Source organism: Mandrillus leucophaeus, unplaced genomic scaffold (assembly GCF_000951045.1).
Source record: "Mandrillus leucophaeus isolate KB7577 unplaced genomic scaffold, Mleu.le_1.0 Scaffold235, whole genome shotgun sequence".
Taxonomy (NCBI): domain Eukaryota; kingdom Metazoa; phylum Chordata; class Mammalia; order Primates; family Cercopithecidae; genus Mandrillus; species Mandrillus leucophaeus.
The window spans coordinates 4,909,065-4,934,117 of NW_012102421.1; the positions used below are offsets into that span (position 1 = coordinate 4,909,065).

The 25,053-nt window shown below is 43.0% G+C and overlaps 1 long non-coding RNA gene across 1 annotated transcript; it reads left to right on the top strand.

Annotated features, from left to right (window-relative positions):
• The first annotated feature begins 811 nt into the window (after positions 1–811).
• On the top strand, positions 812–24,264 carry LOC105541205. Its single transcript, XR_001006309.1, has 3 exons — positions 812–1,081; positions 3,007–3,158; positions 24,138–24,264. It is a non-coding gene; the product is annotated as an uncharacterized LOC105541205 (long non-coding RNA).
• Positions 24,265–25,053: the final 789 nt, after the last annotated feature.

The following is a 25,053-nucleotide window of genomic DNA, read 5'->3' on the forward strand; positions in this document are numbered from 1 at the left end:
ATCCGACCGCCTCGGCTTCCCAAAGTGCTGAGATTACAGGCGTGAACCACCGCATTCGGCTCGAGCCTTCCAGTTATGAAAGTGAACTTTGAGACCAAGTTTTCTTCCTCCTGGGCCCCATTGACCACCGCCACCTACTTACCCCCAGCCAACGGGTAACCGCAGCTTAGGAGATCCCAGCTGAGGAGGAAAAAACAAGCTTCCTTGGGAACCAGAGCAGTTTATCAAACCAAGAAGCAGGAAGGCCCCATTTTTAAGGCCGGGGAGCCCCTACTCCCTGCCATTTGGACGTTCTGTGTTCTCTTCAACGGAGTCAGTTTGACACCGGGCCTGACTCCTCAACAGCATTGCCTAGTTGGTTTAAACATATACTTATCATCATATATAATTGTGTATAGAAAAAGACACTAGGAGAAAATACCTAAACATGTGTTTATCTCTGAATGATGAGATTAAAGGTATTTTATTTTCTTTTTTATGCTTTCTGTGTTTTCTTCCCACCCAAAATTTTTATAATGAATAAGCATTACTTTGGAGAATAGAAAAAAATAATTGGTTTTGCTTTAGAAACACACACACACAGGTGGACGGAAATGAGGGAGTGGTGAGGAGGTGGGAAATAGCCATAATCCAGTCTCAGGAAGCCACGCGTGGATGACCCGGTTGTCAGCTCCTCCCGCGGGGATAGGCGGATCTGAGGCCCACCCTGACGGCTCACTGGGTCGCCCGCGAGCCCCGCACCTCGGCCCCGGCAGAGGGCGCTACGGAGCCGGGCGCCGGTGCCTTCTCGCCCTTCGGCAGGAAGGGCGATTCTCAGCGTCCTCTCCAGTGGAGGACATGAGCCCTCCCAGGGTCGTGGGAGAGCCAGCGCAGAGGGGAAGGCACCTTGTACGCCGTGAAGCGGGGATGCAGTTGTTACCCTAACCAGAAGGGCACCCCGTCACAAATACTGGCGCGCGCGCGTGCGCCACCTGCTTCCCTGCAGAGGGCGCCGCGGGCCAGCCTCGTCGAGCGCGGGGTGGGATACCGGTAGCCCAGGACAGCCCGCGGAGCAGGCCCGGGCTGCCGCGGACCCCTCTTGGCCAGCCTCCTGCGCTCAGAGCCTCCCCGCTGGAGCTCCACCCTCGCCCGGAGGCGGCTTGTTCACCCAGCGCGCGCCCAGGGGAGCGGCTGAGCCTGACAAGATCCCATTGCCCCCAAAACCCCAAGAGTGACTGCACTGGTTTTGCAAAAAAGGAAGGAAGGAAGGGAGGGAGGAAGGAAGGGAGGGAGGAAGGAAGGGAGGGAGGAAGGCAGGGAGGGAGGAAGGGAGGGAGATAATACGTAATAGTATGTAGTTGTGAAAAATCCAAATAACGTGTGTATATTTAAAAAATCAGTCCTTTCGGCCAGGAGCGGTGGCTCACGCCTGTAATCCCAGCACTTTGGGAGGCCGAGGCGGACGGATCACGAGGTCAAGAGATCGAGACCATCCTGGCCAACATGGTGAAACCCTGTCTGTACTGAAAACACAAAAATGAGCTGGGCGTGGTGGTGGGCGCCTGCAGTCGCAGCTATTTGGGAGGCTGAGGCAGGAGAATTGCTTGATCCCGGGAGGTGGAGGTTGGAGTGAGCCGAGATTGCGCCACTGCACTCCAGTCTAGCAACAGAGACTCCGTCTCAAATAAATAAATAAAAACAATAAGTCCTTTCTGCTGACTCCAAGTTTTAGAGCCTTACTCCTCTAATGCAAATTTTAAAAATCTCTGAATCTGCCTGTAATCTATAAAACCCCTGCTTCCATCTTTAAGCCCCCTGCTTCAAGATCGCCTGCCTTTTCTGCTGAACTAATGTATACCTTCCCTGTATTGATTTCGGTCTTCGCCTGTAACTCCTGCCCTCCTGAAATGTATAAAATCAAACACATGCGGCTGCCTCGGGACCACTTACTCAAGGCTTCTTGGGTTGTGTTTTCCGGGGGCGGAGGTTACTCATACTGGCTTGACTAAACCTCTCTTTCAGATATTTTACAGACTGATTTTTCTGTTTACAGTATTAATCAAAATGTTAACATTGGTAACTTCTAGGGGTAGAATTATGAATGATTCTTGATTCCTGAATGTTCTACAACATTCAGAAATGGTGTATTTGGGGTTGGGGGAGAATTGTTACTATTTTTAAATCCCATCTACTCTTGGGGCTGTCCTCATTCTACATACACAGACTAACTCCCGGTGGCAGCTCAGAGTCTTTTTATCGTGCACGGAGAGATTCATCATCTCCCACCCACACCAAGCAGCACTTTAGGTCCCCTGGTAACAGAACTGAAGGTTTGTATCTCAGTGACTAATGATTATAATGCCCTTGGCTACTTCCTGTATTTTTACCACCTCCAGGAGCAGATTAATCAGAGAACGTTCCCTGCTGGCTTCTGGGAAATAACAAACACAATGATGACGCTATCAAGTCTCTGTGGATTAAAAAACCTTTACAAAGGGGCGTTCTTTCTTTTTGTCTTGTTTTTTGTTTTTTTTTGTGTTTTTTTTTTCTGTTTTTGTTTTTTTTGTTTTTGTTTTTTTGAGACGGAGTCTTGCTTTGTTGCCCAGGCAGCAGTGCAGGAGCATGATCTGTGATCTGGGCTGGGTGCAAACTCTGCCTCCTGGGTTCAAGCGATTCTCCTGCCTCAGTCTCTGAAGCAGCTGGGACTACAGGCGCCCACCACCACGCCCGGCTAATGTTTGTATTTTTAGTAGAGACAGGGTTTCGCCCTGTTAGGCTGGTCTCAAACTCCTGACCTCAAGTGATCTGCCCGCCTCAGCCTCCCAAAGTGCCGGAATTGCAGGCATGCGCCACTGTGCCCAGCCACGTTGTTTCTTTTTGAGTCTTCAAAAGAAATTTTGAAAATTTTCTTTGATTTTTGAAGGCAGAAAACCCAAATTCGGATTTGAAGCTTGTTCTAATCAACCTAGAGTCTTTTTGTCTTTGGGAGCTATATAGACATTACAAGTCTCTTCCTTTCCTTCCCAGCAGAAAAGCCTTTGATGCTGTATTCTTAGCACATGGAACCCTAAACCAAAGCCTGCACTGGGGTGTTTGTGAGAAGCATGTGTGCAAAGCCTGAGAGACTACCCTGTTGGGTGTGCTGCTGGGCAGGGGTGTTCTGGTTTGACCTTGTACACGTAAGTGACTTATTTTAAATACATGTATTTTTTAATCACAATTTTAAAGGTAAATTAAAATGCTTAACATTTTGGTAACAGAGGGAGGAAACAAACAAGAGCCCTGTGTAAGCCTTTCATTCCCTGTGGATCAACCATTTCTAGTAAGTTCCTGTAGAGTATCTACTTCACCAGCCAGTATGATCAGCAGCAGGGAGCCATTACTCCAGGGACATTCTCAGACTTTAACATTTCACCAACAAGTAAAATTCCAAAACAACTTTAGGAATTGGCCATGGAATGCCAGCTTTTAGTTTGTCAAATGAAATTGTTAGGAACCTGCCATCTACTGGCACTACTCTTTTTACAAAAGAAAGACATGTTGACCACAAGAAATGGACATGATCTCAGAATAAAGGACTGTCTCTTAAAAGAAAATTTCACCTTATAGAATATTTTGCCATATTTTCCTTAATTTTTCATTTTTCCAAAATGAAAATGTTGTTACCAACTTGCATTTTGCCCATTTGCCTGACTTTGTCACTATAGCCCAGTGATTATCATTGAATCTTTATTTGATGGGACCTAGTCTTTAACATTTTAGGGCCATGATACTGAGTATCATTGAACAGTATCAAGAACATTGAGGTGAGAAATGTTAGATATTTGACTGACTTCATACTAATTCCGGGATCTTATACGAATCCTGCAACCACACTTTTGAATTTAGATAAGTATACTACTTTAATTTAGATGAGATTGTTTTTGTTTCCGTTGAGTTGTACAGTACTTTCTAGGTATTATAATTGAAGGTCTTTTTACTTGGATTCTTGTCTGTTGAAGGCGCTCTGCTAGTGACCACCCAACGAACAGAGAATTTTGATATCATACTCTTTGGCCTAAAGTCTCTTTCGAATTATAATCATTGAATTTCAAGCAAGCAATGCTTTGAAGGTGGGTTGTACTAGCCAACAACTTAAATGAGTTGAGGCGAAGCACAGTAAGAATCAATTGAAACGAAGGTGTACTATATACAAACAATTTTTTTAACCTTTTCTAGAACTGAAGCAGATACTAGGACAACATTCATCTTCTCATGCCTTAAAAACAATAAAAAGGGCATGCAGTCTGTAGGAGAGCTCTCCTGATTTGTCAATGCCTGCAACGCGTAGCTCATATCTCAACCTGCTGACATTGTCCCCGCGCGCAAGCCTGGTAGAATAAATACAAGGAAGCTCCGTGGAGGATGAGACAGGCAGGAGGTTTTCTGGGCACAGGCTCTACTGTATTATAGAGTAGAAATAACAACCTCAACCTTAAATATGACTTTCTTTCCAAACTTGAAATTAGTTGGTGTTAAAGTATTTTAGCCAGGGAAAGAAAAACCCTTTAGCAGTTTTATATTGTCTTGAAATGGAAATCTTTGATCCAGGTCCTGGATGTCTGGGAACAGCATGCATTTGCAGCCTCAGATTTCTTGAACTGCGATTCTCAAAGAAGCTTCCATCAGAAAGGACTCTGCAGAAGACTCACACAACATTGGTGCTTCCGTAGGCTTCATCCTTGACTTTGTTCCCTCATTCTTTTCTAGGTCAGGCCATCTCTGACTTGTGGCTGCAGCTGTCACTTAGAGCCGCACACCTCCTAAATTGGTACCTCCAGCTCTGACTTCTCTTCAGTGCTCCAGACACGTGTATTTTTCTGCTTGCCAAACATCTTCCACACAACAGGCACTTTAAACTCAACATATTCCAAATCAAACTAATCACATTCTGCTTGCTATCGGCAGCCTTCTTCACTCTCTTATTCCTTTATTTTGGTTAGTAGCAGTGTCATTTACCAAACTGCTCAAGTCAAAAGCACTGGTGTCAGCCTAAACTCCACACTCTTCTTTCACCTCCATTGTCTAATGGTCACCAAAGTCTGTCCCCTCCTACCCTAGCATATCTCACCCTTCCATTCTCTTGCTTCCATCCCATTGTCACTGCCCTATTTCAGGCTCTCATCACTTCTTATCTGGACTGGGGCAACTGCTTTTTTTTTTTCCATTAAAAAATTTTATTTATAATTGATAATAAGTATACATGTATGTGGGGTACAGCATAATGTTTCAATACATATATATATATATATATAATGTAATGATCAAATCAGAATAGTTGCCCATCACCTCAAACCTTTATCATTTTTGTGATAACTTTCAAGGTCTTCTTTCCTAGCTATCTTGAAATGTGCAATGCATTGTTAATTAGCTATAGTCACTCTACTATATAGCAGAACTCCGCAAATTAGTTTTCCTATCTAACTGTAACTTCGTACCCATTAACTCTGCCCTCCCACTCCCATCCCCTTCGGAACCTTTGGTCACCATTGTTCTACCCTCTGCTTCTATGAGATCAGCTTTTATAGATTCCACATGTGAGTGAGATCATTTGTCTTTCTGTGCTTGGCTTATTTCACTTAACATGATGTCCTCCAGGTTCATCCACGCTGTTGAAAATGACAGGATTTTGTCCTTTTTTATGACTGAATAGTATTGCATCTATCTATCTATCTATCTATCTATCTATCTATCTATCTATCTATCGATATATATCTCACATTTTCTTTATCCCTTCATGCACTGATACTTAGCTTGATTTCATCTCTTGGCTATTGTGCTAAGCCCTTACTATAGTGCTGCAGTGAACATGGGAGTACCGATATCTCTTTTGACTTATTGATTTCAATTCCTTTGGATATATATCCAGTAGTGGAATTGCTGAATCATATGGCAGTCCTATTTTTCACTTTTTAAGGAACTTCCATATTGTTTTCCACAGTGGCTATGTTAATTTACAGTCCCACCAATAGCATATGAGTTCTCCTTTCTTCACATCCTCAACAGTAATTGTTATTTTTTCTTTTTTTTTTTTTTTTTTTTTTTTTAACTGGGGTGCAGTGATATCTCATTGTGGTTTTCCTTTGCATTTCCCTGATGATTACTGATGTTGAGTATTTTTTCATATATATATATATACCCATTTTTGATTGGATTATATGGGTTTTTTTTTTCTTGCTATTGAGTTGTTTGAGTTTCTTACATATTCTGGTTCTTTCTTTTTTTTTTTTTTTTGAGATGGAGTCTCGCTCTTGTCACCCAGGCTGGAGTGCGGTGGTGCGATCTCAGCTCACTGCAACCTCCGTCTCCTGGGTTCAAGCAATTCTTCTACCTCAGCCTCCCGAATAGCTGGGATTACAGGTGCCTGCCACCACACCCAGCTAATTTTTGCATTTTTAGTAGAGAGGGGGTTTCACCACGTTGGCCAGGCTAGTCTCGAACTCCTGATCTCGTGATCTGCCTGCCTCAGCCTCCCAAAGTGCTGGGAATGAATTTCTTACATATTCTGAATATTAACCCATTAAACCAGTGCATAGTTTGCAGACATTTTTTTTCCAGTTCTGTAGGTTGCCTCTTTGTTGATGGTTTCCTTTCCTGTGCAGAAGCTTTACAGTTTAATGTAATCCCATTTGTCTATTTTTGCTTTTGTTGCCTGTGCTTTAGAGGTTCTATCCAAAAAATTCTTGCCCAGATCAATGTCATGAAGCATTTCCCCTATGTTTTACTCTAGTAGTTTTATAGTTTTAGGTCTTCCATTTACATCTTCAATCCATTTTGAGTTGATTTTTGTATATGGTGAGAAATAGGGGTCTAGTTTCATTCTTCTGCATGTAGATGTCCAGCTTCCCCGGCACCATTTATTGAAGAAACAGTCATTTTGGGGTAACTGCTTTCTAACAGGTCTCTGGGGCTTGGTATTACTGCACCAGAACCCTTTCATATAGCTGTCAGAGATGGCAGTAAAACAGCTCAGTTTATATCTCTCTGCTGTTTAAACTTATCTGACGATTCTTCATTGCCAGCAGAATGAAGTCCAAACACCTTGGCTTGTCATATCAAGTCCTTCCCCATCTGGTGCCCATCATCCCAGCTACCTCCTCTGACACTCTCTACCATGCATCCTATGATTGCCCCCCGATTTTACATTCTCTTCATCTTCCTGATTAAAATAACAGTTGTTGAGTACATGTCCTACTCTCTTTTGCCGTTAGATGTGGCCAGGTGACAAAGTTCTGGACAGTGGAATGTAAACAGAAGTATCATGTGAGAGTTTCCAAGAACTTTTTCAGGAGGGAGCAGACCCATGTCCTTGCCCTCCCTTTTTGTTTGCTCCCTTATCCATCCTATAGCCTGGAATACAGACATGATGGCTACCATCGTGGACTATGAACATGAGGATCACACCCAAGGGAAGGAGAAGCAGCAAGCTGGAAGGTGCTATGGAGCAGAACTGCCACAGCCTGACTACCTACCTCTGGAACTTTCTGTGAGAAATGAAATGGGCCCAACAGTCCCATAAACTGTTGTTTTTGGATAAACATAGAAATGGCCCCTTCTGCTGTTAAAGCTTGAAATTTGCATTTGTTTTATCTGAGTTCCCTCCTCAGGAAAGGACCTTCAGTCCTCTCAAAAAAGTATCAGAGAACTGACACTCACCAGATGCCTCCTTGTCCCTCCCTAGTTCCTGTTTTCTTAAACATTGTTACATATCTTCCCTGCTATGTAAGCCTCTAGGTTTAGTCAGTCAGGGAGATGGATTTGAGACTGAGCTCTCATACCTTGGCTGCAGCATGTGATTAAAGCCTTCTTCCTTGGCAATACTTATTGTCTCAGTGATTTGCTTTCTGTGCAGCAGGACCTAGACTGAACCCCTGGTGTTTCCATAAAAGAAAAAGACCTCTAACTTGGTCAGGCCACTGTTATTCTGAGTATCTGTCCCTTGCTGCTGTGCCTAATCCTAATTGACAAAGAATTTGGTACCAGATCTGGAATGCTACAGGTCACTCCATGCTTACCTTTTTCTTTCTTTATGTTCATAAGGATTCAAGAAGCTAGCCAACCCCACAATCTTTGAATTCTTCACTCTTGCCATGAAGATTTATTACCATAGCCACTTGACCTTCCAACATTTTGATTTCCATGGATACTTTTTCTCCCAGGTGACTACAAGTGATTATTTATTTTCGAGATGGAGTTTCACTCTTCTTGCCCAGGCTGGAGTGCAATGGTGCGATCTTGGCTCACTGCAACTTCTGCCTCCTGGGTTCAAGCGATTCTCCTGCCTCAGCCTCCTGAATAGCTGGGATTACAGGCACCTGCCACCACTCCTGGCTAATTTTTGTATTTTTAGTAGAGACGGGGTTTCACCATGTTGGCCAGGCTGGTCTCAAACTCCTGACCTCAGGTGATCCACCCTCCTTGGCCTCCCAAAGTGCTGGGATTACAGGCATGAATCACCGTGCCTGGTCTGCAAGTGATAATTTAAATAACTGTTCTGTCACTGCGTACCACAGACTGGTAGGCCTTGCAAAGTATATCTGTTTGGCAGAATCACATCCAGAACCACAGCTTCAAGGAATTCTGGAAATGTAGCTTTATTTCTAGATCTGCAGAACAGGCAAAACACTGGGAACAGATGTTGAGTGAGTCGATCCAGAGTGTCTGGCAAACATCCCTCAATCCAGCCTCATGAGACAAGTCATTCTTTGCCAGACTTCTTAAGACGGTAAGGCTTCCTTTAAGTCATTTCTGCATTTCCTACTGCCCTGAATCTTATCTTCCTCCCTCCCTCCTTTCTCTGCTTTGTGAGCTTATGCTACTCTCTCAATATCCAAATCCAACATCATCCCTAGCAAAGCAAATCCACCCTGGTTGCTGCTGGCTCTGAGTAGCACTTTGAACAATCTTTGGTTAACATTCTTAGAGGAATCATATTTATTGATTACAGATCTCTCTTTCCTGATAAAATGTACCCTCCTTGAGAGCAGGAATATAAGCAGCTGTCATTGCATCCGACCCTTTCTGCATTTCTATTTGTATTCTCAGTCTGGCAAGGTGGGGTTGCTGAGGCAATGTTTGTCGAACTCATGAATATTGATAATGGCTCCAAAGCTGCCTCCTTTCTTAGACCAAAGGGTTAAGAGTATATAGACTCTGGCCATGTGGTGGCTCATGCCTCTAATCTCACTGAAAGAGCCTTGTTGTCTGGGATAAATACCAAGGTTCTTGGTCTCACGGTCAAGGAAATCGAGGTCACAGACACACACACACAGAGTGAGATTGGAGCAGGAGTTTAATAGGCAAAAGGAAAGAACAGCTCCCTGTCACAGAGAGGGGTCCAAGAGTGGGTTGCCAAGTTGTAGTAAAAATGTCAGGGCTGGCTGGGCACAGTGGCTCACATCTGTAATCTTAGCACTTTGGGAGGCCGAGGCGGGCGGATCACGAGGTCAAGAGATTGAGACCATCCCGGCCAACATGGTGAAACCCTGTGTCTACTAAAAATACAAAAATTAGCTGGGTACGGTGGCACGCGCCTGTAGTCCCAGCTACTCAGAAGGTGGAGGCAGGAGAACTGCTTGAACCTGGGAGGCGGAGGTTGCAGTGAGCCAAGATCGCACCACTGTGCTCCAGCCTGGCGACAGAGTAAGACTCTGTCTAAAAAAAAACAAAAGTTAGGGTTTTTATAAATGGGCTAGTGAGGAGGGGGTGTCTTACCTTATTGAGGCCCAAAGATTTGGTTGGGACCAGGTGTGCTATGTGCACAGAGCAGAGTTTTCTATCAGCTCTCACCTCACTCCTCGATCACACAGGCCGAGTCAGTCTGTGCTGCTTTGTGCTGCTTTGTTTTGCTTATCTGGGAGGGAGAGTTTCTGTGTCTGTTCCCAGACATCTTCCTGCAGCTGCAGGCATCGCCCCATAATCCGCTTTTAGCTTCCCTATCTTAGTGTGCCTAAAGGGGGAGGAATGTGCTTATTAAGGCCCACTGTTTTTACTGGGGTCCATTGTAGGTGTGTGAAGTTTGGTGATTACCCAGGGACTCCCCCTCTCCTTCTGTGCCCGAGTTGTTTATCTGTTTTTACAGCATGATCTTTCAGGCTGTTCTTTGTTAGAAGTGATTTCTTTGAACTGCATGAGGTTAGAAAGGGAGCTATTTCTGAGCTGCTTTTTGTTAGACGAAAAGTTTCTGCTGGGGACTCGCTTTACCCTGTCTACCTAAATACATTCTGTCTGTCTCATATAACATATTTCCCCCTCAGGAATGGAATCCCCAGCTGCTGTTAGGGCGAATTGGGCAACAGCTTCTTCTGGTTACTTCCCGCTGGAGAGGGACGTGGTATGGGAACAGCAGCTAGGGCTCCTCCTGGGGTCGGATCTAATGGTCCCTGGTAGAAGGGTGCTTTCATTTTTGGCTCCATTTGCAGCACCATCTGAAGCTTGATGGTTTCTAGGTGAGAAGAGAGACTTTACAAGGAGGTTTAGAATATGGGGTCCAAATACATGTAAGACTACCATTATTAGTGAGGCACTATAGGCCATAACCATGACAACAGAGTTTGTTTGATACCTGTGAGCCATTTAGATGAGTTGTGCTGTTTTAAGTGGGTATCTGGGGCTTGCCTTTGTTTAGCTTCCTTGGTCTTACTCCCCCCCACCCCCCGCAAAAGGAAACCTCAGGGTTATAGGTTACCTTGTGGGATTTGTAGGATAAGTGCCCAGAACTAGAACACTGTTCCAGATTTTTATATTACCCATTCCTTTCTGTCTCCTTTGAGCCACAGCTGGAGATTGATGGTTGGTTTATAGGAATAAGCATGATTAGTTTAAAATATTGACAAGAATTTAAAAACAACTAATGAGACTAGAAGTCAATGACAGATTGTATTAGTCCTTTTTCACGCTGCCCATAAAGACATACCTGAGACTGGGCAATTTACAAAAGAAGGAGGTTTAACGGACTTACAGTTCCATGTGGCTAGGAAGGCCTCAAAATCATAGTGAAACGCAAAAGGCATGTCTTACATGTTGGTGGCAAGAGAGAAATGAGAGCCAAGCAAAACAGGTTTCCCTTTATCAAACCATCAGGTCTCATGAGACTTATTTACTACCATGAGAACAGTATGGGAGAAACTGCCCCTATGATTCAATTATCTTCCACTGGGTCCTTCCCACAATTCTGGGAGTACAATTCAAGATGAGATTTGGGTGGGGACACAGAGCCAAACCATATCACAGATGTACAATAAGTTTGGAACATAATTTCTCTCTCTCCAGTTCTCATTTTTATTAAAAACAACTTATGATAGGACTGAGATGGTTGCAAAATAAACTTTAGTTTTATACTTGGCCTGATTATTTGCAAAAAGTACAGCAAGAATAATTACCTCTGTGTAGGCCTTTTTGATTGGCTTTGATAGAACTCTGTTCCACAAGGAATCCTGGATAGGACCTTTTGAAGCCAAGCCCAGCCATGGGTTTGTACACTCAAATACCCGTGAATTGGATAAACTTCTTTCTTCTTGAGGTTCCAGGAGCATGGGGTTTCCAGGCCTGTTAGAAAGTGACATTCTTTACTCACCACAGGTCAGGAATCCTGTACAGAGACTGTGTAGACAAGGTATGAAGCCAGTTTTCCCAAGAGGCTTTCATTGGCTCTGCAAGTCAAAGCTATGCAGTCAAAGCCTTGGTAAAACAACCGGTTTTTCCAATTGTGTTTTGTTGCAAAAGAAAATGGATTCTTGTTGCACTGATGCAAATAACTGTATTGTTGTAATTCAAGAATACTTATAACTAGTTTCCAAATTCTAGAGGAACTAGGCAGAGAGAAACAAACATGCTCCAAACCTTGTTTACAGGAGTATAGTTTACTTAGTTCTTAAAGGCTTTTAAGAAAGTTTCTTTGACTCTGAAAAACAAAATAAGGATCACCAGTGTTACGAGCATAAATCAAGAATATTGCTTTAGTTTTCTATTAGTTCAGTCCATTCCATTAACTCTTGGTCTGCTTGTTATTCATAAACATTTCAGCTTTGTATGAGTCCTGTACATTTTCTTTTATCAAAAACCTGCATTTAAGAGCACCTATTAAAGTTCCATAGCCAATTACAAACTATTTTTTTTAAGAAGAAGATTCAAACAAGACAACAATTGTTTGTAAATGACAAAATGTCCAGGGTGGTTACAGTCAAGAACATGATTGACAAATTTGGTTATTTCTGTGGCTTACAGTAACCTAACATAACAACCTTAATTATGATTAACAGCATGTATTATTCAGACACTAGAACCTTAGACATCCCATAGAGTTTTGGAACATATGTTAATATTATTTCCTAAAATATAACCTAAAGAGTATTAGACATCATTTTGGCAATTCGATGAACCTAAACAAGTTAACTAATCCTATTTACCTCTCTTCCGGATGTTCCAGGGGCCCTGTGCAGAACCAGAACCTAGGGGTTAGGAAAGACAACCTTGAAACTAAAGTTTGATTTTTGGGAAGCCTGTTAAATATGTTCAACATCTAAAACACTTGATATTATGAAATAGAATTTTCGATTACCATAAGTTTTTTGTTTTGCCAAAATGATGAGTCAAAAATTTGAAAAAGCAAAAACCATTCATTAGCCCTTTCTATTACATGAAAATCCTATCAAGAGAGAATGTTAAATTTCACCCTTGCATTCGTTTGCTATTAATGTTAACCCTGATTTTAAATGAAACTTTATAGACAATCCTATTCAATCTTAATCAGTTTGACCATGAGGTGAGATTTACACAAATCTTTTATGACCCTCTACAAATTTTGCTAAAGATTAGCATTTTAAGAAAACCTTGTGCTTGTATTTTAATCCTTAATTTATAAAACTATATAATACCCCTTTGAAATTAGTTAATGTTCATACACAGAGTTTCCTTTGCAAGATTTATTTTCACAATCTTTTTACAATTTGCTTAAACCTTCTGCTTTATTTTATTTAAGATAATCCTTTATTTCTAGGCAAAATGTGTATTTCCATGCCTTCCTATCTTTAATTAAAAACAGCTTTTACTATTTTTTCACACACTTTGCATGCAAATCCATGTTCAGTAGTCTCAATTACATGTCATAATGGTAACTCTTAGCAATTTTTAACTTTGATGTAAAACCTGGTAGGTTGTTTTAATTATGTGCTAGATGCAGATAAAGTTTGACTGCTTTCAGCATAGTTAGGGGCATGGTTACTTCCATATGTTCCCAGGCCTTACCAGTTGTGAAGCAGGCAAGTTGACAATTTTTAAAGGCTAAAAAGGCAGTTACAACCTTAAAACATTTATCAAACCTAGTATCTGACCTGCATAATTTAGATCACAGTTTTACACCCTGAAGACATTTGTATTTTACCAACAGTTTCTAAGACTGTTTTTATTTTTTATGATTAAAATTGTGTGAACTGAAAGGTACCACAGCTTTTACTTTTTCTTTAAAAATATTTTATTTAAGTGATTATTTTTCTTAGGCCAATTAATTATAGCTCTTTTCAAATAGACATTACACACATAACACATATATAACCACACAAACAGAAAAAGATCCAGTGGTTATAAAATTTTTCATTTGCTAATTTCCCAATGGATTATTGGCCTCCTGGTGAGACCCTTTAAGAACAGAGCTAGGAATACAGTTTCCAGGGCCTAATAAACAAGCAAAGCTGGAAGACAAAGATAGATTTTGAGAACTACTTATTCACCTTGAATTCTAGAGGTTCCATGAGGAAAACAGATTTTTCCCAAAATGGGATTTGTGGCACCTTTTCTGTTTTCCCAAGGAGTACCAGGCCACCAGAAGTCATTCCAGGGTCTTTCATGCATGCACCAAGAGTGGTAAGACACAGTGAAAAAAAGAATTCAGTTGACTGAGAAAAAATTCCCTTTTCCAGGAAAACAAGATCTATAAAGAGAAAAACATAAAGACCTTTTAAATATACCCATAGGTTTGATATCTACTTTCGATTAAGCTGAGCGCTCTTTAGAAAAATCCTTTATCATAAATAAAACTTTATGGAGAAGATAAACAGTGATTCTTACCATTTTCCCCCCAGTTTGCACCACTACTTTTTCATAATCATGTTTCGGTTCTCCAGTTTTCTCTGGGAGAAAGTGGCTGGGCTCAGGCAGGGGCAGGTTTTCAACTGGACTGCGGGATCCCTTTAGCAGCAAAGCTTGATATTTGAGGAGGCAATTGTCTGTTAGCCAGAGACTTTCCTTAGAGTACAGTAGTCCTGTTATATTGTGTGGAGTTAAACAGTTTAGTTATTCCCCATTGTTAACCCATTGGCTGTAGAGCTGGACCTCCAGTCTTAGTCAAAACTCCCAGGGCTATTTTCTTCCTTTCTGATATATGTAAAGATTAAATACTTTCCCTACAGGAAGACTGAGAACTGGTGCTTTAAGCAAGCTTGATTTAGCTGGTTTAAGGCATTTGTGTTTTAGGATCCCAAGTTAGGGAGCTGCTTGAGTTTCTTTTATGAGATGGTATAAAGGATGAGCTAGTTCACCATACCCAGGTGCCCACATTTTGCAAAATTCAGTAATGCCCAAGAATTTTCTTAACTGTTAAAGGAAACGGGGTTAATCCTTTCCTCACCTGGTACTCTGGTTCCTTCAGTGCCGTGTCTGTCCCACAGACCCTGGCCAATGGATGAAATGAGTACTCAGACACAGGTATGCAATTTAAGAGCAGCTAGGTGACTGCCTGGCTGTAGTGGCCAGACAGCAGCCCTGAGAAGCTGAAGCTGCTTGCTTTTTATTCAGTGCAGGCACAATGCCGAAAACCTGGAGCCAACACAACCTGCAGGTAATTAACATTTATTGTTCCCCTTCCAGAGAATGTCACATGCGGGGATGATCCAAGGTCAGTTCCTGGTCAACCTAAGTAAACAAACCTGTTTAAGATAAATTCCCCCACACTCCCTTGTACCTACTCCTTGCCCTCTGCCTCTGGGTTATAGAACAGCTGGCTTCAGCCATTCTCCTCTGGTTCTCTGCAGAAACTTCTGACCTTTCAGAAGGTTTGTGTCCTTTCCCTATAGTTTTTGTCACCACTCTGACTGATCCTCCACACTTCTGATAAGATTAGGCCTAGGTACTTTACTGAAGTTTGACAGAGCTGAGCTTTAGATTTTTAGATTCTATATTCCCTTTTAGCTAAGAAATTGAGGAGAGTCTTAGTGCCTTCCTGAGACTTCCTTGATTGGGGCACAGAGGAGAGTGTTATTTACATACTGCAAAGTTTCAACTTGAGAGTGAGAAAAACTAGAAAGATTTTTAGACATGGCCTGTTTCAGCAACTTCCTTTTGATATCAAGGCTGCCTGAGTAATGAACCTGTTTTTTATTGAATTGGAAGACAGGGAGGTGTGTTTTATTATAGCTTCTGTCAGCCTTTCCAAAAAGGTAGGGAGATTTTTATCTGGTTTCTGATTAAACAAGGACAGTTTAGAGTAATTAAGAGGTTTGGTCCTAGTCCTTCTTAGGCCCTCTGATATGCACATTAAAAGTGTTTCCCTTTCTATTCATCTGTGGGGTCACAGGGATTCCAGTCAGGATTGTCAAGAGGTATAGTCTCTCTCCCTATTGAGAATGGTTTTTCTGTTATTTCCTTACCTTCCTTATCTCCCCTTTTCCTTTTTGGTCTACTATAGGGAACATGTTGTTCATCTCTAGACTTTTTTCCTGCTTGCAGAGCTGTCTGCTTTTCAGCTGCAGTGAGGGTTTGGCTGAGAAACAGCATAACATCCCTCCACGTGAGGTCAAACACTTGAGTTAAATTTTGGAAGACCTCTATATATCTATTAGGATTGTCAAGAAATCAGCCCATTTATTTGTCTAAGGTCCTACAACGAGAAGGGAACAAGTACCTTAATGGTGCCCCTTCCATCTGGCATTTCTTGCAGGGGTAGGAGTGAAGCTGGGTCAGTGGGGAGCTTTGGAGATGGTGGAGCTAGAGGAGCTGATGGTGCAGTTGGAAGGGGCCCTGGATAAAGGGAACTGGAAGGACTGGGGCACTTATAAGCTGCCTCCAATAGCTCCTCCAAAACTTGCTCTTCTGACTTAGGGGAACTACTCTCCACAGACCTGTCTGATATGATTGCTAAGAGGGCTGACTCGGTTGTGCAATGCTTGCAAAGGTCTGGGTTGTCTTGCAAGGCAAAGGAAGCCTGCACATAGAGAACCTTGGACCATTTGCCCTTCCGTCCACAGAAGAGATCTAATTGCTGGATAAAATTAAAGTGAAGGTTCCCTTCAGCTGACCAGGTGTGTTCATTCCTGAGAGGGTAAAAAGGCCACACCCTTGTGCAAAAGAAAATGAGTTGCTTTTTCTTCAAAGTTTGGGTGTCAAAGGAGTTCAAAATGTACTCCAGCAGAGTGCAAGTCAAAATGGCTTGCTACCCATCCTAGAAAAGAGACAAGAGGAGAGGCATCCCTCAGTCTCCTTGTTCTTTTTGGTGTGACCCAGGGTGGAGGGGACGACAGTGGAAGTGTCTCCCTGACTGTTCTCTCTCTTTGGTCCCTGGGTCCCAGCACAGTGTGTGCCTCCTCATGGTTGCCGGCGTGACCCTCAAACCATGGTCCCAGAGTAGCTAAGTAACGGGGATAGTCACACTTACCCATGTGACCTTAGTCCTCTGCCTGATAATTGCCCTTTGACCTCTCAGACTTGTGTGATCTGTGTGGCTCCTTGATGGATGGGTATTGGGAGAGATTATGTAACAGTTGCATTTAAGCAAGGCCCCTTAATGGGAGGGTACTGTACTGAGCTTTATACTCTGCTGTTATGGAACGGACTAGAGAATTTATTTTTAGGTGGTGGTTCCAGTTAGGTTCCACACAGAAAATCCCCTTTCTATTTAGATGAAATACTAGTTGCAAGCAGAATAGGTGTCTCAAGAGAATATAAGGGTCAAATGGCAGCCATCCTGCTAATGGAGAGAGTATTGAGACTAAAATTTGGTTTTGGAGGACATTTTTCTCCTCACTGCTGAAAGCAGAGTTCTCCCGCTCTCAGAGGGACATAAGGTTTGACCTCTATTAGAGGGATGTAAAAGGGAGAAAAAGTGGAAAGCTAGAGGCTTTTGGCAAAGGGCAGACTAGGTTGCCAATGGAGAGGATTCCTGTTCCACTAGGTGGCGCTGCAAGCTTTGACATACCTGGCAGTAACTTGGCCTCCATACGGAGGGAGAGGGAAAGTCTGACATGTGGCAGGTTATCCCTATGGCATGCCTCCTAGCAGGAGAAAGTTAATTCGCCTCATAGAGGGACTATCCAGTCTGGCTGGGTAGTGCTGGCTCCTCACATGGGAGAAGAAACAGCCTAGGTGGAGAGAGGGATGTTCACTGGTGGGGAGATAACCTTCTACCCTACCCCAGGAAGTGCTATCATTAGGAGTTAGCCTTTCAGATCTGGATCATGAAATCCCCCTGTCAGTAGAAAGTCACAAAAACAGCAATCCCTTGACCTGCATTTCTGGTTGCTAAGGTGGTTGCTAAGCCTGCCTAACTGAATTATTTCTCTGGGCTGTAAAATTCCCGCAGCATTGCATACAGAGAGGGGATGGGAGACATGGTGACCTCGAAAGGAAAGGAGGAAAATGAGATTTGCAATAGGAAAGCTTGGCAATCTTGTGGCTGACACTCAGTCGGGCAGTCGGAGGCTGGTGTCAGTCCAGGAGCCTTTGGGCAACACCAGGGTGTAGCCCTGGCCAGAAATCCTCAGTTGCCCCAGGACCTATTCCAGCCCCATGTGATGGCAAAATTCTCCATGAAAGGAAACTGGTTTGGACAGAGCCAACATTCCCAGCACCCTGAGGGCACTGGGGGATTGACTAAGTCCTCCCCAGCAAGCTTCACATCTGAGTCTTTAACACTGGCAGCTAGCCCTTGTGACTCATTAATTAGCCAACAGATGCCTGATTTTTTTTATAGTTCTTTGAGAGAATAACAACTGGGGATGAGAAGCCTTGGAAATGAAAGTAGAGAGTCCACTCCTTTACTCACCGTTCCAATGAATTCACCTTCAAATCCTGGACGGGCCCCCAAAATGAAGCAGCCTGATTGTCTGGGGTAAATACCAAGGTTCTTGGTCTCATGGCCAAGGAAATTGAAGTCACGGACACACACACACAGAGTGGGATTGGAGCAGGAGTTTAATAGGCAAAAGGAAAGAACAGCTGTTTCACAGAGAGGAATCCTGAGCGGGTTGCCAAGTTGCAGTAAAAATGTCAGGGTTTTTATAATTGGGCTAGTGAGGAGGGGTGTCTTATCTTACTGAGGCCCAAAGATTTGGTTGGGACCAGGTGTGCTATGTGCACAGAGCAGAGTTTTCTATCAGCTCTCACCTCACTCCTCGATCATGTAGGCAGACTCTTAGTCTGTGCTGCTTTGTGCTGCTTTGTTTGGCTTATCTGGGAGGGAGAATTTCTGTGTCTGTTCCCAGACATCTTCCTGCAGCTGCAGGCATCTCCCCCAAGTCCACTTTTAGCTTCCCTATCTTAGTGTGCCTAAAAGGAAAGGAATGTGCTTATTAAGGCCCACTGTTTTTACTGGGGTCCATTTTATAAGTGTGAAGTTTGGTGATTACCTAGGAGACTCCCCACCTCCTTCTGTGCCTGAGTTGTTTATCTGTGTTTATATAGCCTGATCTTTCAAGCTGTTCTTTGTTAGAAGAGAAGTGATTTCTTTGAACTGCATGAGGTTAGAAAGGGAGCTATTTCTGAGCTGCTTTTTGTTAGAAGGAAAGTTTTCTGCTGGGACTCACTTTACCCTAACTGTCTACCTAAATAATCTCTTTCTATCTCATATAACACCGCCACTTTGGGAGACAGAGGCAGGAGGATTGCTTGAGGCCAGGAGTTTGAGATCAGCCTGAGAAACAAAGTGAGACCCCATCTCTGCAAATAATTTGAAGATTAGCCAGGCGTGGTGGCACCTGTGGTCCTACCTGCTTGGGAAACTGAGGCAAGAGGATCACTTGAGCTCAGGAGGTCAAGGCTGCAGTGAACCATGATCATGCCAATGCGCTCTAGCCTGGGCTACAGAGTGAGACCCTGCCTCAAAAAACAAAACAACAACAACAACAACAACAAAACATAGACCCTGGAGGAAAAAACTGTGTGTGTGAATCTTGGCTGTACTATGTACACCCAGGGGCAACTTGGGTGCATTCTGTAACTTCTCGATGCCTTAATTTCCATCTCTCGTTAATTGAGGATAATCAAACCTACAGAATTGTTGGGAAGATTAAATGACACAGTCCCTGTGAAGCATTAGCACAGAACCCAGCACACAGATAGAACTCAATCAGTGACAGCTTTTCTAATTGTGGTAGTTGTTGATCATTTGCACACTCTTCACTTTCCCTTTTCTTCCTTCCCCTCTCTGCACTTTGCTTTTTAGTAACATGTCAACTCAATGAACATTTTCTGAGTCCCAGCACTGTGCCAGGACAAATATGATCACTACCTTGGGGAGCTTGCTGTCTTTTGAGGAGGCAGACACATAAACCATGAGGACAACAAAGCATGGCACATGAATGATCGACATTTTCACTGGTTTCCGTGGATGAAAGGGTGACAGTGGCAGTCACCATAATCAGGAAAGAAAGAGCTGAACAGGAAATGAAGTATAGAGGGAATAATCCTTGATTTAACTTTCAAAAAAAGGAGTGGAAGGGAGAAAAGACTTTTAGTCAGAGAGAACAGCATGCGCAAAGGCGGGGAGATGTCATACAGTGGGGTGGAGGGAAGAGTCAGTGGTTCAGCAGAACCTGCCCAGTGGTTCTCAAACTTGAGCCTGCACCTGAAGGCCCTGGAAGCCTTGTTAAGAAGCAGATTGCTGGATCCCTCCTCTAGAGTGTCTGATTCATTAAATCTAAGGTAGGGCCTGAAACTCTGCATTTTAAACAAGTTCTCAGGTGATACTCATGTTGCTGGTCCAGGGACCACACTCTGAAACCACTGGAAGGCCAGAGCATAGTGAGTGGAATTGGTTAGAGGAAAGTGGTAAGAAACAGAACTGGGCTTCACAGGTTTAGACTTTATAATTTAAAAACAATGGGCTGGGGACTGTGGCTCACGCCTATAATCCCAGCACTTTGGGAGGCCAAGGCGGGCGGATCATGAGGTCAGGAGATCGAGACCATCCTGGCCAACATGGTGAAACCCCGTCTCTACTAAAAATACAAAAATTAGTTGGATGTGGTGACATGCGCCTCTAGTCCCAGTTACTTGGGAGGCTGAGGCAGGAGAATTGCTTGAACCCGGGAGGTGGAGGCTGCAGTGAGCTGAGATTGTGCCACTGCACTCCAGCCTGGCGACAGAGTGAGATTCCGTCTTAAATAAACAAACAAACAAAACAGCAATGAAGTATTTAAGGAGAAAAGCATATGATCAGATCGATGTGGCATATATTGACTTTTTTTTGAGATAGGGTCTTGCTCTGTCACCCAGGCTGAAGTGCAGTGGCATGATCATGGCTCACTGCTGCCTCAACTGCCCCAGACTCAGGTGATCCTCCCACCTCAGCCTCCTGAGTGGCTGGGACTACATGCCAGCACACCTGGCTAATTTTTAGTAGTTTTTGTAGAGATGGGGTTTCGCCATTTGCCAAGGCTGGTCTTGAACTCCAGGGCTCAAGCAGTCTACCCGTCTCTGCCTACCAAAGTGTTAGGATTATAGGTGTGAGCTGCCATACCTGGTCCAAACTGAATTCTAAGGGCACAGAGCTTCAGAAGGGAAGACACTTGAGTTGAGTCCAAGTGAGTTTTGGGTGGTCTGTTGGGCACAGAGTGCAGGCTTGTGCTGAGTTCCCAGCCTCTAAGACCAAGCCTTTCCCCCTAAGCTGCTCCTTTTTCCTGATCACAGGATTAAAGCTACCACCCATGCCCTGCATCTCATGACTTCATTTCCTCGGGTCTCACCCTCTTCCAGACATCTTCAGCCTTCAGCGTTTCCCCACAACGCCTCTGCCTCCCACCCCCCAACCCTGCCCCAGCCCCATGCTCTTTCTGTTAGGCATAGTTTTTTTTTTTTAGACAGAGTCTCACTCTGTCACCCTGGCTGGAGTGCAGTGGCGCTGTCTCCGTTCACTGCAAGCTCTGCCTCCCAGGTTTACGTCATTATCCTGCCTCAGCCTCCTGAGTAGCTGGGATTACAGGCGCCCACCATCACACCTGGCTAATTTTTTGTATTTTTTTAGTAGAGATGGGGTTTCACCGTGTTAGCCAGGATGGTCTCGATCTCCAGACCTCGTGATCTGCCCGTCTCAGCCTCCCAAGGGCATAGTTTTAAGTCAAACCTTCAACACACAGAGTTCCACGAGTCACACTACCCAGCTACTCCATTTGTGTGCTATTATTGGTATTTTTTTAACCAAAATCTTCTCAATGAGTGGTCAATTGCCTGCCCCATTTCCTTACCCTTGGTTCCTACCCCTTCAGTCTCATTCTGTCACCAACCCTATAATGAAATAGCAACTTGTTTTTCTTTTTTACCTTAATTTCACCACCCCTACTACCACCAAAATGTCTTAAGAAAACTCCATATGAAGGGCTCCAGTAAAAATAGTTAATAAATGTTGAAAATACCAGAAAAGAATTGAATGTTTAGCCCTCCAAGCTTTTATTAACCTTCTATTTCAAAACAGCTTACAGAAGACTCACATGTGACGAGAATATATTATTGTTCCTAACTTAACTAACATAGTCTAATTTGTCTAAAATGAGGCTTAAGTAAAGTATAATTCCTAGAGCTGTATGTTTTAACTTTCCTGGTCTGTTTGCTCCTTAGAAACAGGATTTATCTACCTTCGTATCAAGTACTATAATGGAGCATACTATAATGAATTGTCCATTGCTTGTGTCTACATTTAAAATTTTTGGAGAGACCTGAGATAAAAATGGGGCTTGTCAAGCCCTGGGAGCATAAACAAATCTTATTCTTAAAGAATTCCTCACTCAACCAATCATTCTAAATAAATATAGAACATCCATTGACTATAGTTCAAGCTCTTGGATATATAACAGGAATTGGCCTAATTCTCAAATAGGCCGTTTTCTGAGTATTAGTAATAACCAGGGGACCCACACTTCTGTTTTGTACTTTCACCTTTCTTCTGGACCATTTCTTTCTTTCTTTTTTTCTTTTTCTTTTTTTTTTTTTTGAGACAGGGTCTTACTCTGTTACTCAGTGGCACAATCATGGCTCACTGCAGCCTTGACCTCCCGGGCTCAAGTGAATTTCTCACCTCAGACTCTTGAGCAGCTGAGACTACAGGTGTGTGCTACGATGCCTGGCTAATTTTTCTTTTTGGGGGTGTGTGTTTGTAGAGATGAGGTTTTGCCGTGTTGCCCAGGCTGGTCTTGAACTCCTGGCCTCAAGTGATCCACCTTGGTCTCCCAAAGTGCTGGTATAACGGGTACACCCGGCCTCGACCATTTCTAATGCTGCTATAAGTCTTTAGTCATATACAGTTTTTTTCACAAGTGCCTTTCAACAGTAAAGAAGCAGCTGTAATATCTCCAAAATAAATTTCTGACTCAGGCAGGGTGCTTTTTATAACATCTATGAGTCAGAAGAACTAAGTTACAGAAACCAGACAGGGGCCCATTTCTTATCAATAATTTTGCTTGTTTAAATGTTTTTCCTCCACTTTCTCCCTGCTGTGACTGCAAAATCCATAGCTTTCTCAATTGTTTAAATTCTTCCCTAGAAGCAAAACTAATGATTTTCCATGTCTAATCAGTGAGAACAGCACAAATTCTTCTTCCATCATGATCAGAATCTTCTAGGGTTATGGACTTCTATTTAAAGTGAGTAAATCCTCTTTTAAACACAGATCTGAGTCACAGATCAGAAAGCCTATGGTCTTAAATGCTCTTGCTCTCCTCCTGAATTTTTCAGAGTTAACACAGGGGGAAACTCACCCCCAAGTATGCAGGGAGAGCTAAGCCTATATAGCATTCCTAAAGGGAGCCCAGAGAGGTCTGGTAAGGTGGAACTTGGGGGAGGGCAGGGAAAGGAGAGGAAGAGGCTGTCTCTCTGCTCACACTCCTCCACACAACTCCATCAATCATCCCGAATCAAAAGAGAAAATTAGCCACGTTATTTTACACTTGAGTCAATTCCGTAAAATCCAAGTGTTTATTTTACCAGTTTCGTTGCTCTCTCAAATGCAAAATACTTTGGAAGTCATTTAAAAACTGCCAGAATAGTTCTTCCTGCACACTGGTTTCTGCCAACTCAATTTGAAATTGGCTCTCTCAGTTCTCTTTTTCTCATGTGCAAGGAACTAGCCAGATCTCTACCTGCAGACGGTAAAATGCTACCCCACGCAACACCAGATTTGCCTTTAAACCAGGTCAGGAGGCTGAGATCAAAACAATGAGGACCGTTGGAGCCACTGGGGAGTCTCCAAAAGGGTAATTACGCTTCTGCCCAGGTCTGGTGGATTTCCCAAAGGCTTGTATTTTTTTCAGAAATGAAGTGGAGGGGAATTGGGGAGAAATTACAGTAAGTTAAGGCCTTAAATGGTCTGGAAAATCTTCAGGTTGGTGTGACATCATGGAAACCTCATCCAGCTCTTTGAAAGTGATCCCAAGGTTTAGCACATTACAGGACTTAACACAAGGCAGATACTTGCTACATATTTATAGGATGAAAGAATAAATGGACTGCTAAACTAAAAAAAGCCAATTCTTAAACACTAAGGATGTTTTCTCATGTTTTCTTTCAAACGCTTTTGTTTGAAAAATGTCAGCATTTCCCATAATCTTGCTTCTAGATTTGATCTCCTCAAATTGATGAATATAAATGTTTCTGGCCCCCAAACTGCTATGGTGGCGCCCACCTCTCTGACCCTGTGAAATTTAAACGTACCACGGAAGGTTGGAAACTTTATGCTTCTGAAAAGATGTTGAAAACCATCATCAACATATTCTGTAGTATTCTCCACATGCTGCATGTGACCATCAAGAAAACATAACTAGTCTGTGAACTGTAGGAGGTGCTCCAGGTTTGCTGACACTCCCGTCAGCTACAGGGTAGGATGGTCAGATGACAGAGGGCTTGCTCTCTCTCCTTGTTTGCAGTTGGCAGTTTTGGAGTTTGCCCACCAGATATGTCATCCAAGAAGACCAAAAGTACAGCAGGATGATTGTGAACAAGACCAGGGACCTCAGCTCTTGAAAAAAAAAAAAGGTTGAAACTATGTACATTCTAGGCTATCCTCAGGTTTGTTCCCAGTCTAGGGCTCCCAGCTTCTTCCCTGGATCAACACCCAGTGGGCATGGCACTCAATGCCTACTCTTTAATCAGTGGTGTACTGATTTGATCAGTAGTTTTCAAACTATGTCCTACGTTGTCTGAGATGTTCTACTCAGGAGCCCTGGTGAGGAATGATGTGTGAGAAAAATTCAAGTATCTCCTCTTCTAAATTGAGAAGTCCTAGTCTTTGTCTTAAAATTGATTTTGTATGTTAGGCTTTCCCTTTTTTATTAGATGGTAAATGCTCCATTCTTCAAACAACAATGATAGCTCAGGAGGCCAAGAATATGTGTTTTGATTTGTTCCTGAAAATCACTGCATCTAACATGAGGTGCTGCTTCCATAGGCACTTAACACATACTTATGAGACTGCTTTCTCTCAACTTCATTTCCACATGGAAACATTTGGAACTGAGTTTCCATTCCTGTGACTTTCATTTGGGAAAACAGAAAAGAACTCAGCCCAGATTTTTCATTAAGCATGTTTAACACAATAATAGTGAGATGAAACTAAGTGTAACAGGTTTCTAAACCTGTGATTTTGAGCTCTTTTGTGTAGGAGAAACAAAGTTCGGTTTTGCCTGGCATCATGGGGGAACTATGATTGCCTGTTTGATATTGTGTGGATAAGCTAAGCTTGCAGAAACTATTGAGATGATTCCCTGGCATGGGACATAAAGGAGTCATTAATTTCATTCCTAAGTGATAGGAAAGCAATAGCCATGCCTCTGGTTGGTTTGT